We start from the raw sequence: 17,370 nt of genomic DNA, 5'->3' as shown, positions 1-17,370 counted from the left end.
TTTTAACATGACAAAGGAAAATGTATGGTAATAATAGTATAAATGTTAGGATGGAAGAAATGAAGTACACTCTTGTAAGCTTATTAATACTGTTTGTATGTGGTACAGTATCATCTGAATGTAGATTGTAATAAGTTAAAGTTGTATGTTATAAATCTTAAACCAATCACAAAAATAATAAAAATAGCATTAATAAACAAATAGTGGAGATAAATAGAACCAATTAAAATATTCATTAATCCAAAAGCAGGAAGTAAAAAGGGAATTAGAAAGCAAAGAATAATATGAGATAAATAAAAAAGAAATAGTAAGATGGTAGATTTAAACATACTATATCAATAGTTGCATTTTATATACGATCCAAATGCTCCTATTCAAAGGCAGATGTAGGCTGGATTAAAAAAAAAAAATCCGACTTAACTGTATGCTTTTTACAATAAACCTAATTTAAATAACATCATTAAGTTCAAAGTAAAAGGATGGAGGCAGATTTACTAGACTAACACTATTAAAGAAAGTGTAATAATATCAGACAGTGAATTTTATAGCAAAAAATAATACCATTGATATAAAGGGGCCCATTTTTAATGGTACAAGCCATTGAACAATGGTTCAATTTTTAAAGAGAATGTAATTCCAAATGTTGATACACCTAATAACGATGCTGCAAAATATACCAAGAAAAAAATGATATGACCACAAGAGTAATAAACAAATATATAAGTATAGTTGGTGATATCAACTACTCTGAACAGTTGATAGAACAAGTCCAGAAATAATCAGTAAGGATACAGAGACTTGAAAAACATTAAGCAACTTGAATTAATTGGCATTTATAGAACCTCCATTTCAAACAGAATGCACATTCTTTTCAATTGCATACAGAACACTTACCAAGATGCATATCCTGGGCCTTAAAATGAGTCTAAATTAATTTAAAGTAATTTAAGTAATAAAACATGCTGTGTGATCACGATGGAATTATCTTACAAATCAATAGGAAAGATCTGGAAAACCACCCCAAATTTGGAAACTAAAAAAACATACTGTGTTAATACTGTGGGCCAAAGAAGAATTCAAAAGGGATATTAGAAAATATTTTGAACTAAATGAGAATGAAAATACAAAATATCAAAATTTATGGGATAAGGCTACAGTAGTATTTGGAGAAATTTTATGGCACCAGATCATATGGAGAAGAAAATGAAGGTCTCAGAACAGTGACTTTAGCTTCTGCCTTAATTAAGAGGTCAGAAAAAGAAGAATGAATTAAACACAAAGTGAAAGGAAGGAAATAAAAATGAGAGTGGAAAACAGAAAAAAAAATAATAGAGAAAAATCAATGAAACCAAAAGCTGTTTCTTTGAGATCAATAATATTAATAAACCCTTAGGTGGCTAGACTGATAAAGGAAAAATATTGGGAGAATACACAGATTACCAATATGAAGAATGAGGTTAATGACATCAGTACAGATTTTAGAGATATTAAAAGAATAAGAAGGAATATTAAGAATAACTTTTGCCACTAAATCTAACTTAGACAAAATTGAGAAATTGCTAGAAATATACAAATTAATAGAGCTCTCTGAAGTGATAACCTGAATATCCTTACGTCTTTTTTAAGAAATGAATTTGAAGTTAAAACATATCCCCCAAAGAAAACTGCAGGGTCAGATGGTTTCACCGAGGAATTCTATGTTTGAGGAAGAAATACTGCCAATTCTACACTATGTCTTCCCAAAAGTTGAAGAGGAAGGTCTACTTTGCAACTTATATGGATCTCAGCACTACTCTGAAACCAAACCCAGATGAATACATTAGGAAAAAACAAAACAAAACAAAAATAGAACTACTTCTCATTAATTTAGACAAAACACTTATTAACACAATTTTATCAAATTCAGTAAAGTTCTAGAAATGGAAAAAAGGAGCTCAACAAGATCATTTTTTAAATCCACTTCTTTCCATGGACAGTTTTAACTCTGGAATTTACCACTATGGGATCAATAGATTGCTTTTTTGCTTGAGTTAGTTTTAATTGGGTTTATTTCACTTATAATTAAAAATATCCTGATTATGTATATAGAAAGATAATTACATAAACACATAGAAACATGTAATCTTCTGATTATTAAAAAGACAGTTATGATATATTGTTCTATTAAAATGGTATTTTACAGATAGAAAAATAGAAGAATACATTAAATGAAATAAAAGAAGCCTATGAGATAGTAAGACAACAGGGACAAGCAAATAGCAACAGGGATAAACCTATCAAAATATGTGCAAGACTTTTATGGAGAACTAATTTATATTTCTGTTGAATGTTGTCAATATTTTTATGATGTTAATTTTCTTTAGAATATATATATATTGAGTTAAGGCAATTCCAATGAAAATACAAATATTTTAGAGAAAGTAAGCTTGATGAACTTTTTCTGAAATACATAAAAAAGAATAAGTGTTTAAGAAAATTCAAGAAAATCCTAAAGAAAAATAATAGGGGTATAAATATACAAATTAAAATATGACACATTTATTTTTTTTCAAGTATCAAAGATTTCTGTTTTTGTTTTTAATACTTCACTCAACGTGAACAGTGTTCTGTAGAGTGGTGCTGTTAATACTGTCTTAATGATATCAGTATATCACCACTTTGGAAGCATCCTATAAAAATCTTTATAAAGTCTTTAGTTATCTAATATTTCATTTACTGAAAGACTATATGTAACATATAAATAAGTTATGAAGCATAATAATGAAATATACACCCATGAAACAAGTACTCAATTTTAGAGCTAGGCCATTGTTACTAGTGTTCTAAGTTCTCATATGATCCTCCTATTTAACCCATCCTCGCACCCACCTCTCTAGCAATGCTGTTTTTTTGTTTCTAGTTAAGAGTTTGTTTCTTGGTTTGCCTCTCTTTTTCCCCATATGTTCATCTGTCTTGTTCCTTAAATTCCACATGAGTGAAATTATATGATATTTGTCTTTCTCAGACTGATTTATTTTGCTTAGCATAATACTTTCTAGTTACATCTATGTTGTTGCAAATGGCAAGATTTCATTCTTTTTTATGGCTGAGTAATATTCCTCTGTGTGTGTGTGTGTGTGTGTGTGTGTGTGTGTGTGTGTTTGTGTGTATATTATATGATCCTCCTATATCCTTTACCCTTGTCTCCATGCTATTCCTTTCAAGGATTTAAATTTTAGATTATTCTCTATTATGTCTTATTTTAAAAATGAGGTTTGGGAATGCCTGGGTGGCTCAGTCGATTAAGCATCTGCCTTTGGCTCAGGTCATGATCCAGGATCCTGGAATCAAGTCCTGCATCGGGCTCCTTGCTCAGCTGGGAGCCTGCTTCTCCCTCTGCCTGCCTCTCCCCCTGCTTATGCTCACTCTCTCTCTCTCTCTCTCTGACAAATAAATAAATAAAATCTTTTTAAAAAATGAGGTTTACCAAAATAGGAATATGTTCCTAAACATATGTTATTTAGTTTATTTAGAATAATAATTCATGGGAAGACCTATATAGTCTGAAGTCAGTAACAAGAGATTTTAGAGAAAATAAGATTGGGGAACATGAACTAAAATTTTAATTGCTTATAGTGGATTGAGTAGTGGACTCTCAAAAGGTATGCCCACATCTTAGTTTCTAGAACCTCTAAATGTTATCTTATTTGGAACAAGAATCTTTGTAGATATACCTAAGGATCTTGAGATGGCAAGATCATTTTAGATTATCCATGTGGGCCCTAAATCCAGTGCCAAGAATTCTTGTGAGAGTGAAACAGAGGGAGACTACACAGACGCAGAAGAGGAGGCCGCATGACTACTGAGGCAGAGGTTGGAGGGATATGATCATAAACCAAGGAATGCCTGGAGCCACCAGAAGCTGGAAGAGGAAGTAAGGAAATGAATTCATCCTTAAAGCCTCTGGAGGAAGTGTGGCCTTGCTGAATTTCAGACTTAGAGCCTAAAGAACTGTGAGAGAATACATTCCTGTTGTTTTAAGCCATCAAATTTGTAGTATTTTTTTCCAGCAGCCTCAGAAAACTAATTAAACTTTTTTATATGTATTTCTATTTTGTCCAAAATTTCTATAATCAATTTACTTATGATAATTTTGATAATAACATAAAATAATATGTATTTTTAAATAATAAAAAAATGTAAGTGACATTTAAGAAGACCCCATAATGGCAAATATGTTATGCTAGTTTTTTTTCCCCCCTACCTGTGGAGAATGTGGAACCCTAAACACTCAGAAATTCTAATGAGAAATGCAAGGAAGACAACCTGAAACTGTTCTGGAAATTAACACAAGGAGCTCATACAGCTTTTTATCTCCAAGCAGTGTCACAGCTTAGCAAGGAATGACATAGTTTATAGTGCAACCAAGAGCACAAAGGAAGTTGATACAACAGCAAATGGAAATTTAAGTGTCTGGGGAGAGCAATCTCAAAACCTGGTATTAATCTGATTTTTCTTGACTTTAAGAATGATTTAGAGAGAGTTTTACTCAGCCTGAGAAGATCTCAAAACTAAAATACAGAGATTTAGAATCATTGAAAAAAGTCTGAGTGGAGCCTAACTTTAGCTAGTTTATACTTTGTTCTAAATTGTTTAGCTAATATTTAAGTAAGTGATTAGATACTCTACTTTGATTGTTTTACTTTCCTGTTCTAATATAAAATTCCATTTGTATAGGAAAAGCCCAAATAAGGTTGAAAGATTTGAAACGTGAAACCAAAGCCAAAGGATCCCCATGCATTTGTTGGCTGCAAACCAAAATCTAGGTCAATAATCTATGAAGTAATAGCCTCTGGAGTGCAGGCTTTACAAATTAAAGTCAGTTGTTGGTAAACATCACCAACTCAGAGATGTAGTCACTATCTTTGGATGACAGAAATAGAGTAAAACAGAGACTCTAGTTTTCTTATTTTACAACTGCACTATGATACATTGCATATAAGTGTGATTTTGATAAAGAATTTCAGGGGGAAAAAAAGCTGTAGGCCACTTTATTAACCTAGCATTCATTTACCTTATGAAAAATGCATGGAAATTATAATACACAAGCAAACTCTAAGGTAGATTTATTTAAGTTGATTAATTTCTAGATGAACTCAGTTCTAAAATTTTTTCACCTGCAATATTTCTCCTATTCTTTCATATTGTCTTCAACATTAAGCTAAACTGCCTTCATTTATGTAAGTCAGGTATGTGTGAAGTGTGATTGAGACCATCTATTTTTATTCAGAGAGCTATTTTTGATCCTCAGTCTTGTGTAAGGCATCTTATTTTATTATACATCCAGTAAAGGATACATGATGACAAATTTTCAGTTATATCCATTTCTCCCTATTGAGTTTTATACTCAGATTCCATTTATTTGCATATGTGTTAAATAGAAACTAATTAAAGCAACTATAAGAATAGAAACTCTTTAGATATTTTACTTCACATCAGATTTTTATTTCATACCTCCTACTTGTTGACAATAGCCTCCAGATGGGAATGTACATGTGTAATCTGGAAATTAGTTATCATCACTACCTCTAAAGGTTTAACTCACATTGTATGCATTTCTTTCCCCACATCTCTGAAAAATCCCAAGAGGACTTTACATCATCATAGTCCCTTCTGGCTCTATTTTTCTACTTCTGCTTAATTAGCTTAGTTTATAGATTTTCTTGCTTTTCCCCATATGCAGTTCTTATTTGGCCTCACATGGACCCAGCTGTGGAACTCAGACCATTTTCTTAATGTCCACAAATATAACCTCTCTCACTCAAAACTGTGCTTGTGCATAGACTTTATGCATGATTCAGTGGAAGGGAGAAGAGAGGTGTTACCCCCCAGGAACACAAACAACTTTGTAATGAGAATTGAACATCCTGTCCCACAGCAATGGAGACTTTTTCCCCCCACCATTTTTTTCTGACTACCTAGTGCCATGTAACCAATTTCTGTCTCTTGCTCTCTTTTTTTTCTCTATCACCTCTCTTCTCCCCATTCCTCAACCCTTCTCAGCCAACCAAGTACATTCATGTCCGGACCTAAAAGGATGGCTTGATTTTGGAACTCTAAGTGTAAGAGTTTTTTTTTTTAAGTCATTGCACTGGCAAAAAAAAAAAAAAAAAAAAAAAGGGTAGATAGAGACTATACTATGACAGAGGGAAATCAGCATTTCAAAGCAGAAAAGAGAGTGGTGTCAGCAAAGGAGACAAAAAGTAAATATTGATGTGGGAGGAAACCTAGTAGAGTGTGGAATCGTAGAAATCAATTTATATAAAATCATTCAAAAAAGGAATTATCAACAGTATCAAATGGTAGTGGTAGTTTAAGAAAAGAAATGAGAATTGACAATTCAATATGGCATGAAAAAGGTCATTAATAGCCTCATCAAGAACAGTTTTAGGAAAATGTTTTGAATGAAACTTTAGGATTAGGCAGATGAGAAACTTAGAGGTGAGACATTGGGGTAAGAAGTATAGAGAACTCCTTTAAGAGCTGTGTTCTAGTGCAGTTGTAATTAGAGGCTTTAACAGGATGATATGGGGTCTCTGGGACTCCTCTCTTGATAGGAAAATTTCTGAGTGATCGTAGACTGGTGGTAATGATGGACCAGGGAAGGAAAATCTATGGTACTCGCAAAAGAATAATTAAGTAAGATATGAGCTATAGCTCAGGGTTGGGGTTAGTTTTAGATAGAAGCTGAGAGAGTCGGGCGCCTGGGTGGCTCAGTCGTTAAGCGTCTGCCTTCGGCTCAGGTCGTGATCCCGGGGTCCTGGGATCGAGCCCCGCATCGGGCTCCCTGCACCGCGGGGAAGCCTGCTTCTCCCTCTCCCACTCCCCCTGCTTGTGTTCCCTCTCTCACTATGTCTCTCTCTGTCAAATAAATAAATAAAATCTTTTAAAAAAAAAAAAAAAAAGCTGAGAGAGTCTATCTGTTTTGACCAGAAAGAAAGGCAAAATAATATTGCAATAGACACAGACAAGTTTATAGATTGTGATATGGGATATTTCTTGTTTGATCATCTATACTTTTTCAATAATGTAAGAACAAATGCTATTGTTGAGTTGGGAGATTAGAGATAGGATGTTTTGCACATAGCTTGCTATAGTATAAATTGTTAGCAGCAATTTACCTGAGTATCCCCCTGAACAGTGTTAGTCATTCCGGATGATTTTTCAAAATTGTAACTTGCTGTCAGTTAAATTTGCATGTCTTTGATAATTTGCAAGTGAACTTCTTTTTAATATTATAGGTCCCCGTTTAAAATATATACATATATATATGGTAGAGACTAGAAATAGAAAAAGGATCAATTTGATCCAAGATATGGCTTCTCAAGAAATTTGTGTTTAAATTCTTTGCATTATTGGTAACTGTGTCTCTGTGCTTTGGAATAGAGTCGAAAATTCTAAAATGACTTTGGATCTTACTCAAGACATCATTTATCCAAGAAATTGAGGATAAATAGCCATGTGGAGACAATCAGCATCAGAAGAGGCTACACAATCAGAGCTGATAAATGAATTTTAGGACACTATTTCTGGTTTTCTTTTTGTAATTAATAAAAATACATTCTTTTTTTAAAGATTTTATTTATTTATTTATTTGAGAGAGAGAAAGAACACGTGAACAGGGGGAAGGGCAGAGGGAGAGGGGGAAGGAAAGAATCTCAAGCAGATGCTGCGGCTGAGCAAGGAGCCTGACTTGGGGCTCCCATCTCATAACCCTGAGATCATGACCTGAGCCGAAATCAAGAGTCGGATGCTCAATGGACTGAGTCACTCAGTTGCCCCTAGAAAGACATTCTTAATATCGTGATGTTCTCCTATCTCCACTCCATAATATTCACAGAATTAATAAAACTAGTCACATAACAAAAAAGCAAACTCATAACTAGTTTTCCAATCTACATAGTTAATGGAAACTGGATTTATTTCCCCTCTAATTTTTGTGTTATTGCTTTCTTCAGACATTGGAACAAAGATCAGTAAAAGAGAGGAATTTAAACCCAAATAAATGTAGTTTTTCCACTTCTGTCATTATTTACTGTTTCAGTAAACGATTTCCATGGTGTCTTACCAATCAATTCCCTGAAGATGAAGTTATAAAATTTAGATTGCATGAATACTACCAGAGGTTAAATCTCGCATGGTGAGGTGGTTAGCTGAGGTATACACTGCCGAAGATGAAGTTTGTGAGTTTGAAATTAAGTGTGGTTTGCCAGAGATAATACTGCTGAAAGTAGCTTTGCCAAAATATTTTTAGAGTTAAAGTTAAGGTGTGTTCTCATTTAAGATACAGTTACTTAGGTATTTAAACTTTGCAATTCAAGATTTCAAGGTTCAATTGTGATTTACTAACTGCATTCTTACCTGGACTGCAAGGGATAAGTTTAACCTTTGCATTGGTTTTAAGGGATTTAAATGAAATAACTGAGGGAACATTCTCAACTGTATTAGAAATGGATTATTAATGCATCTATTCTTTAATATCCTGAACGAAAATAATTTTCCATAACAATTTTCTTTTTAAAACAGAACACACATACATCATGTAAACATATGTGTACATGTGTGGTATTGTACCTCTGCCCAAAGCGGTCTTAGACTTTTGCTTGTGAATTTGTTATTGATTAATAAGATTCTTAATCTAATATCTAGCCATATTTGCAACCTCTGAGTCTCAGTGTCTTTCCTTTAATTTTCACCTTCATATTGAACTAATTACCAAGCCCGACAAATTAATCTTTCTTAATATTTTTCATTTATTTATTCCCACCTCTCTGAGTCCAAGTGTGTTGTTTCTTACTCCAGAGTTACTGACACAGCCTCCTGCAGTGCTCTTCCCTCTTAGTCCTGGTCACACAGCCACACTTCTTTTCTCAGTCTCCTACGTGACTGGGTATGCCATACAACTGACTAGTAGCCATTACAATATAAGTGGAAGTAACATGCGTGACTTACAGCTAATGTTCTTTTTGTGCTTTGCTGTAGTGTGTGGATGCTCTAAGGTGGGAAAAAAGTTTGACAACTCAACTTTGAATGTAAAACTCCATTATGATTCAGTGGTAACTCATTTCGATTATCTCATCAAATACATTATTCTATCAACTTTAGATTTATTTCCCCCCAAAATTCTCTAAAGTAAATATGTATATATACCAAATACTTTCATGACATTAAAATTAAAAATTGGCATAGAAGTTAAAGGTTATCTTAACAGAATAAATAATATTGCCATTTATTTTGTTTCTCTAGATTCCAAGGAGGTTCCGATTCTTTGATTAAGGGTACATTTTTCTTCTTTATCTTTCCATAGTAAAATTGAGTTTATTCTAGGTTATAGCTGAGGGGGAAAACAAATATAAAACGATGCTTTCAGAATGTGATTTCCCAGATATGTGGTAAAACCTGAAGCAAATCCAGATTGTACTGTGTCTTCTATACACACAATTACAGAGTGTTCAGCATCACAGTTTAGAAACAGTATCAGACAGCATGGCCATAAACAGCATACATGGCATAGCTTTAGAGTTCTCAGAGACACTTGTTAGGTCAGTAACCAGATGATTCTAGAGGCTCCTTCGTCCTATTTGTAAACAATACCATAAAACTCAGTCTCTCTGTCCTTTGGTAGCCACTAGTATTAGTCCAGTAGGGTATGGTCTTTGTCCTTTTTGAAGTGGCTCAGGTTCATTCCTCAGTCTTTCTTAGCCGTTCCTCTTCTGTCTTTCCCCCATAATCCTGGGATCAAGCCCTGCATCGGACTCCCTGCTCAGCGGGGAGCCTGTTTCTCCCTCTGCTGCTCCCCCTGCTTGTGCTCTCTCTCTCTGTCAGATAAATAAATAAATACATACATACATACATACATACACAGATTAAATCCAAAAGTCAAATTGCATAAATTGGTCTTCTCAATTATCTTTAGTCATCTAATTAAGCTTTATCTCTTTTAAAAAATTACAAATTTTGATGTATCTAGCTATCTATAGTTAACATTTGTTAAGGGTCAACTCTGCCAGCCACTGGGCCATTTACATATTTTATTTTAGGTATTATTCAACAACAGTATAATTTGGTACTACTTTGATTCCCATAATACCGATGAGGAAAATAAGACAGGTTACTTCACTTGTTAAAATTTATTCAGTCAGTTGTTGGTACAGCCAAGTTTACTAGAAGCAGGTATTGGTTCCCAACCATCATGAACATATCCTCATCCAGTTACTGTGAGTTTACTTTATAGAATGTGCTTTCAGTGAATAATTTCTATGGAAAAATAAAATTCCATCAATGAGACAGTAAATTCTTCTTATGAAAAAGATTAAATTATAATTTTAGAACAGTTGCTTTTCAGTTCCAGCTAAATATCCATGTTATGCTTGTGAAATAGCATGTGTGTATCATTATCTTATTATAAACTCATTTGTGGTCATTAAAAACATACTGTATAATAAAGCATGTATAATTGCTCATTCAAACCTTGTGTTAATGTAGTGAATTAAAAATATACCTTAAATAAGTTTAAAATTATAACAATATTTTTCCACTACTTTAATTAACAAGGACCTATATTTAATTTTGTATAAAATTACATCCATTTATTATACAGTAAAATGTCTTTACTTCTAGTTCTAATGTGCATAGAAATGTGCATAGAAATCATATATATATAATGATATATGATTATATAAATGTTATCACCATTTTTTAGATGTATCCACTAAATTTTCAAAATCACATAATTAGGACACACAAGATGATTACTAGGCTGTGTTCTGACCATTCTGTGCAGATTTCTAACATGAAAAATATTACTTTTTTAAAAAAAGATTTTATTTATTTATTTGACAGAGAGAGAGACAGCAAGAGAGGGAACACAAGCAGGGGGAGTGGGAGAGGGAGAAGCAGGCTTCCCGCTGAGCAGGGAGCCCAATGTGGGGCTCAATCCCAGGACCCTGGGATCATGACCTGAGCTGAAGGCACACGCTTAAGGACTGAGCCACCCAGGCGCCCCGAAAAATAATATTACTTTTACTTAGCAATATTTCTTTATAAAAAACAGGCTAAAAGTAATAATTTGCTATATAGTCATTCATACTCAAATGAGAATAGCAGTGTATAATGGCATTATGTGTAAACTGATAAAAGAACCACCAAGGACACCCCCTTTCAATTATGCTTAATGGAAGGTTTCATACTTTTTATTTAACATAGTTTCATTCCTGAACAATAAACTAAGAGATTCCTTACATGGAATATGATTAAGATTAGCGAATGGCACCACCTTTTTTGGAGGGATAATTCCCTTGTGATTTGTAACCAAATAGGAAACAAAATTTCAGCTTCTAGATTTTACCATTATCTTAATTCATATGACTATCCATTCAAGAAATACCTGTTAGTAAAGTTAGGCTACTTCCTTCTAGAAGCTCATGTCTCTATATATCTATTTATGTTTTCAGGAGGACTGAAGACTGCTTTTCAAAAAGATTTACATTTATCTAAATACTATATACATTGTCATTATTATTTTGTTACTATTTATTTACTGAAGTATAATCGACACACAATGTTACATTAGTTTCAGGTGTACAACATAGTGGTTACATAAGTCTATATGTTATGTCATGCTCACCACAAGTGTAGCTACGGTCACCATACAATACTATTTTTTAAAATATTTATTTATTTATTTGAGAGAGAGAGTGCATGCTTTCATGTGAGCAGGCGGAGGGCAGAGGGAGAGAGAGAGAATCTCCCAGGAGACTCCCCACTGAGTGCAGAACTGGTGGAGCTCGATCCCAGGACTCAGATCATGCCCTGAAGTGAAATCAAGAGTCTGATGCTTAATGACTGAGCCACCCAGGTGTCCCTATATGATGCTATTATTTTTAAGGCAGTAACTTAATATTTCAGCTATCTTCTATTGCTTCTCAATTATGATTAAATCCTTTTTCAAGGGGTATTTTTCACCTATATATCTATCACTTAGCACAGTGTCTTGAATATATAATCACTCAGTAGTTATAGGATTAACTCATTAATTAAATACACCATCCATTATTACAATGCTGAGTATAAAGTAGGCCCTTGATAGATAGCTGAAAATTAACTTATTAAGATGTTCATTTTTATATGAAAAGTGAATGTTTATATAACATGTAGGACGGGGGCACCAGGGTGGCTCAGTCATTAAGCGTCTGCCTTCAGCTCAGGTCATGATCCTAGAGTCCTGGGATCAATCCCCCCATTGGGCTCCCTGCTCAGCAGAAAGCCTGCTTCTCCCTCTCCCACTCCCCCTGCTTGTGTTCCCTCTCTTGCTGTGTCTCTCTCTGTCAAATAAATAAATAAAATCTTTAAAAACAAAAAAACATGTAGGGCAGTTCAACTTCATTTTTGCCTCCAGTGTTACACAGATTACATCCTCTTATATGCATGATCCGAAGAACTCTAATGTAAACTTATGTAAAATTCCATTGATATTTTGATGTATGGTCTTTTATACATTAAAGAACCAACAGGATGTATTATTACTTAATATACCTCAAAACATGATCCCTTTGTAGTAAGAAATTGATTTTGTGGTGACTTCCAGATATACTTGATTTCTTTTATGCCCTTCTGTACTGTCGAACTATCTCGGTCTTTTGTAATCTGCTGCTTCATACCTAATTGACAGATGAAGTGAGAGCTCTTCAATATGTCTGTGTTCTACAGCAGAATACTCTTGCCCTGTATGTTCATATGTTTACAGATAATGTTCAGATGGTGCAGGAGTTACCATAGGCCAGAAGCAAAGAAAGTAAAATAAAACAGAGAGAGAGACAGACAGGTGCAAGGATGGGAGGGGAGCGGAGGAGAAAAGAGGAGAGGGGAGGGAAGAAAGAAGAAAGGAAGGAAGGAAGGGAGGGAGAGAGGGAGGGAGGGAGAGAGGAAGGAAGGAAGAAAGAATGGGCTCTCAAATGTGTATTCATTTGTACTAGAGACATATTTCTCCTCTACAAACCAGTTGGGGCAGGGCTGATCCAATCCAACAGAAAATTAGTTTCTTTTCTCTATCTCTCTTAAAGAAAATTTCAAATCACCACAAAAGTCAGAACAAAAGAAAAACACAGTTTTAAGAAGATCAGGTTATCTCATCTTGTTTATAAGAAATATCTATCCCAGGCTTTCTCTTACATAAGTCAGGGATCCTCTGTTGCCTTTGACATTCTTAAAAAGATGTGGGGATGATATTTCAGTAAGGGTTTATGTTGGATTTGAATGAGTATTACTCTTCATAGAAACGTGAGTTAAGATGCATAGGTGTTCTCATGCCTTCAAAATTTCACACTAGTGTATAGCAAGTACAAGAAATTGATCACAGAATCCTGAAATATATGTGCTTGCTTAAACGTTCATTTGTTAAGTGTCCATTTATTTTAGCTCCTTCTAGGGAAATTGCCAGGAAATAAGAATACAAATATGCATGGACAGTGTTTTGCCTTCAAAAGCTTATGGTTCAAAGAGAGAGAGAGAGATAGAGAGAGGCAAACCATAAGAAACTCTTAATTATAAAGAACAAACTGAGGGTTGATGGAGGGGAGGTGGGTAGGGGGATGGGCTAAATGGATGACAGGTATTAAGGAGGGTACTTGTTGTGTTTCTACTCCTGAAACCAATATTACACTATATGTTAACTAAGTAGAATTTAAATAAAAACTTAAAACAAAAAACAAAACAAAACAAAAGCTTACGGTTCAGTGGGGGAAAGGCAGACATTTAAACACATCATGATTCATTTTATATTAATTGCTTCAGAAACAGAAATAAGGTGCTATGAAAACACATAGAATTGACATTTATCACTTGAGGTACCTAATTTACACTTATCACTTGGAAGGCTTTTTGGAGGAAATGCCACCTGAGATAGATTCTGTAGGCTAAGGAGAAATTAGCCAGGCAGAGAGGAAGAGCTCTTAGGCTGAGAAAACAAAACAAAACAAAACAAAACAAACAAACAAAAACACACAAAAAACATGCATGGTGGGACCAGAGAGTAGAAATATTTCATCATGGTTGAGAACAGATGATGACACAATATTTATAATACATTAAGGAGATTGTTCTTTATTCTGAATAGTATTTAGTGCTATAGCTTATTTATATTTGCATTTTAAAACAATCACTCTTTGATAAGAGTAGAAATTTTCTAAAGGGCATTAAGAGTGGGATATAACAGTATCAATTAAGAAGTTATTTATAGTAATTAAGGTCAAAAAAAATGTATCCTGGATATGAGCCTCTTTTCTTTTTGAGAGAGAGAGAGAAAGAATGCATGCACATGATCAGGAGGGGGTGTTGTGGGCAAAGGGAGAGGGAGAATCTTAAGCAGCTCCATGCCCAGCATGGAGCCCAACTTGGGGCTTATTCTCAAGACCCTGAGATCATGATCAGAGCCAAAATCAGGAGTCTGTTGCTTAACTGACTGAGCCACCCAGGAGTCCCTTGAATAAGAGCTTTTGAACAAATGGAACAGTGAGTGGGGGAGACTGTTAAGAAAAATAAGTAAGATATAACTCCAAATTAAAGGCTAGCTAAGAAGATAGCAGTGGCACGAATACTTTTAGAAGGAGATATTGCATCCCAGAAGATTATTTCTTTCTGAGGTACATTGAGTTTGGGTGGTGAAGGTAGTCATTATTTGAATGAGTAGTCATTATTAGAATAAATATTTCTGGCATTCAGGAATTAGAATGAAGCTGAGGATATTAATTTGAGTCATTAAAATATACCTGAGATAGTTCAAGCCATGTAAATGGATGGGATCAATTAGAAATCCTGGAAGCACTGAATTTATAAGGAGTGCTGAAGAAGAGAATTTAATAAAGGGAAATAAAAGTGGCCAGAGAGACAGAAGGAACCTGGAGCTAACAACATCAGAGAATGCAAAAAATAAAGAGCATGTTGCAGAGGGTAAATGAGACAAGACTGCGGAGTCAGATTTAGGAATAAGTCAATCATTAGAGGTTTTGGCAATTTTTTTTTTTTTTCAAACATGCCTGAAATGTTTTAATAGAATTTAGCTTTTCCTTAAATGGTCTTTTTATAGTCAAAACAAACAACAAAAAACACCCAATGTTAAAACCACTTAATAAACTTACAAACTTGAAAAATTAGACACTTCAGGTAGGCAGTAAACTTAATATTATGAAAACAATATATTCTAAGTTTCAAAGATTTGACAAGTTCTGCAGAATATCTTTCGTCAGTAGACGGTCACTCCACAATCTTCTGCCAAGTACGACTGAACGTCATTCACTGGTATGAGGTCGAATCCATTTCAAGGCATGTTGTGGTGGCACAGTAATGGTGGGATGATAAAGTGTGTAGTCAGGTCTTGTACACTGAGTGTTACATCTGCAGTGTTTTAATGACAGAAGGGAGATTCCATTTTCCTACAAGCAGGGAAATAACAGCACCGTTGACTACTAGAAGCTAGAAGGTGGCACTGGTGTTGCAATTGCTGGGTGTGGAGACAGTAGTGGAATTCTTCCACTCATATGAGTGAAGGGACAATCTGGTTTAGTACATTTTTGTATCATATTTACAATTTGGATGAATGAACAAACATTTTTTCAGCAAATTTACAATTGGGGAAGGCTTTGCAAGGTGAAACAGGATGATGGTAAGTATACTTATCCCCATTTTTACAGGAAGGCCAGTACCTGCAATTCTCCAAAAGTTTTTCTGGTTTCTGGACCACACTCAGTTCACTCATCTCAGCATTTGAAAAGCTACCATTTAGCTCATCGATCAGCCTGCTCATGAGCTACAAGTGCTGTGGGTGGAGGAGACCTCTGAGTCCCTTGTTTGAGGCTGCAGATTGGTTTACAGGCTTCACGCCTTCAAAACACATGTCCTCCTCTTGATCTGACATGTATCCTGGGGGGCTGGGGAGAGCATCCAGTGTCACTATAAACTTAGGACTTGCAGGTTTATCTGGTGGTACGAGATCTTGTCTGCATAAGGTATCCTGAAAGTACTCAAAGGGTATCTGCAGTCTTCATCCCCGACTCTTGGTTTGGTGCCACTACTATTTCCTTAGACAGGTTTGGCTTCTTCAGAGTAAATGATCTTGTGTCTGCATGGACCATGGATTCCATGTGATAGTAATCTTGACTGATCTGCAGAGTTTCTGCCATTACTGGGTCAATTTACAGTCGGGATAACAACTGCCTCTGTTGAGTTCCTTGGCTTTTTTCTATATTATCTCCCTTGTTTCCTCTTCTTTAATGGGGGGACTTATTCTGGGGGTCCTGCTTTGACCCTGGACCATTTCTGCAAACAATTCTTCTTGAAAAGTTCGAGTTCTGGGAGCAACTGGAAGTGTCTGTTTCTGTGAGACTATAGAATAGTTGTTTTTGTTACAGATTCTTGAGCTTCAGAGATAGCCTTCAGAATTAGATTCTTGTTAGCTTATTTAGAAGGTGGAAGTGAAGGTCTCCTTTCAGGCTTTGCTGGCACTGACACACTGCTGAAGATGCGTCCTGTATGAGACCCACAGTCACCATCTTCCTCCTCCTCTTCTCCATCACGATGGAAGTTTTTTACTTTAACAATTGAACTGACCACAGACAACTTCCTCTCCTGAAAGTTTTCTTCCTCAATACTCATTTTTTCTGAGTTGTTTCTGAAAAAGAGACTATAAGTCTCTTCTAGGCTGTTAAGCACTTCCCTTTCCCAAAAACATCCTGTTTCACATACTTGGCTATTCTGTATATCAGGTTGCTTGGCTGCACGAATATTGTTTTGCTACTGCTGAAATTGCAACTTGTTTAAATGAGCACCACTATCTGCATTTTGACTTGCAGGTGGTTGATAAATTTCAATAGAAGGGCGAGAAGAACCATATGTAAGTGTCACTGTAGGGTTTTTTCCGAGATAAGGGATTCTGCACAAAATTGAGGTCTTCATCAATGAGATCATCTGGTTCTGGCTTAGTATCAATCACATCTTCAGAGGGTGCTGTCTCCCTCAGAGCCTTCACAGTTGACATTAATCAGGATGCAGCTCCATCATCGTAAGTCTGTCTGACATTCGTGTTTTTCTGCTCCTGTGAACTAGGAGAAACTCTGGAATCTCTTTTTTTCAGGTTCAGTGCTAGCAATCTCAAGGGGGTGGCACTGCCGCTTCATGTGTTCTCTCATCTCCCCGGCTGAAACTGCTCTTGTTTGAAGACACGGTATTATCAAATATGTTGGTATCAGATGACTTTAGACTGGAGGGGTCAGTTGTAACAGAGCAAAGTTTAATACACCATGAAGACATACGATGAATCGAATTGTGTTCCCTAGAAAC

General features: G+C 35.2%; 1 pseudogene; it reads right to left on the bottom strand.

Annotated features, from left to right (window-relative positions):
* Positions 1 to 15,323: 15,323 nt before the first annotated feature.
* Positions 15,324 to 17,083, bottom strand: LOC116630592 (annotated as a pseudogene).
* Positions 17,084 to 17,370: the final 287 nt, after the last annotated feature.

Source organism: Phoca vitulina, unplaced genomic scaffold, assembly GCF_004348235.1.
Source record: "Phoca vitulina isolate PV1807 unplaced genomic scaffold, GSC_HSeal_1.0 scaffold4, whole genome shotgun sequence".
Taxonomy (NCBI): Eukaryota; Metazoa; Chordata; class Mammalia; order Carnivora; family Phocidae; genus Phoca; species Phoca vitulina.
Note: the sequence above shows the minus strand (reverse complement) of the source record. Positions and strands in the feature narration are given on the sequence as shown.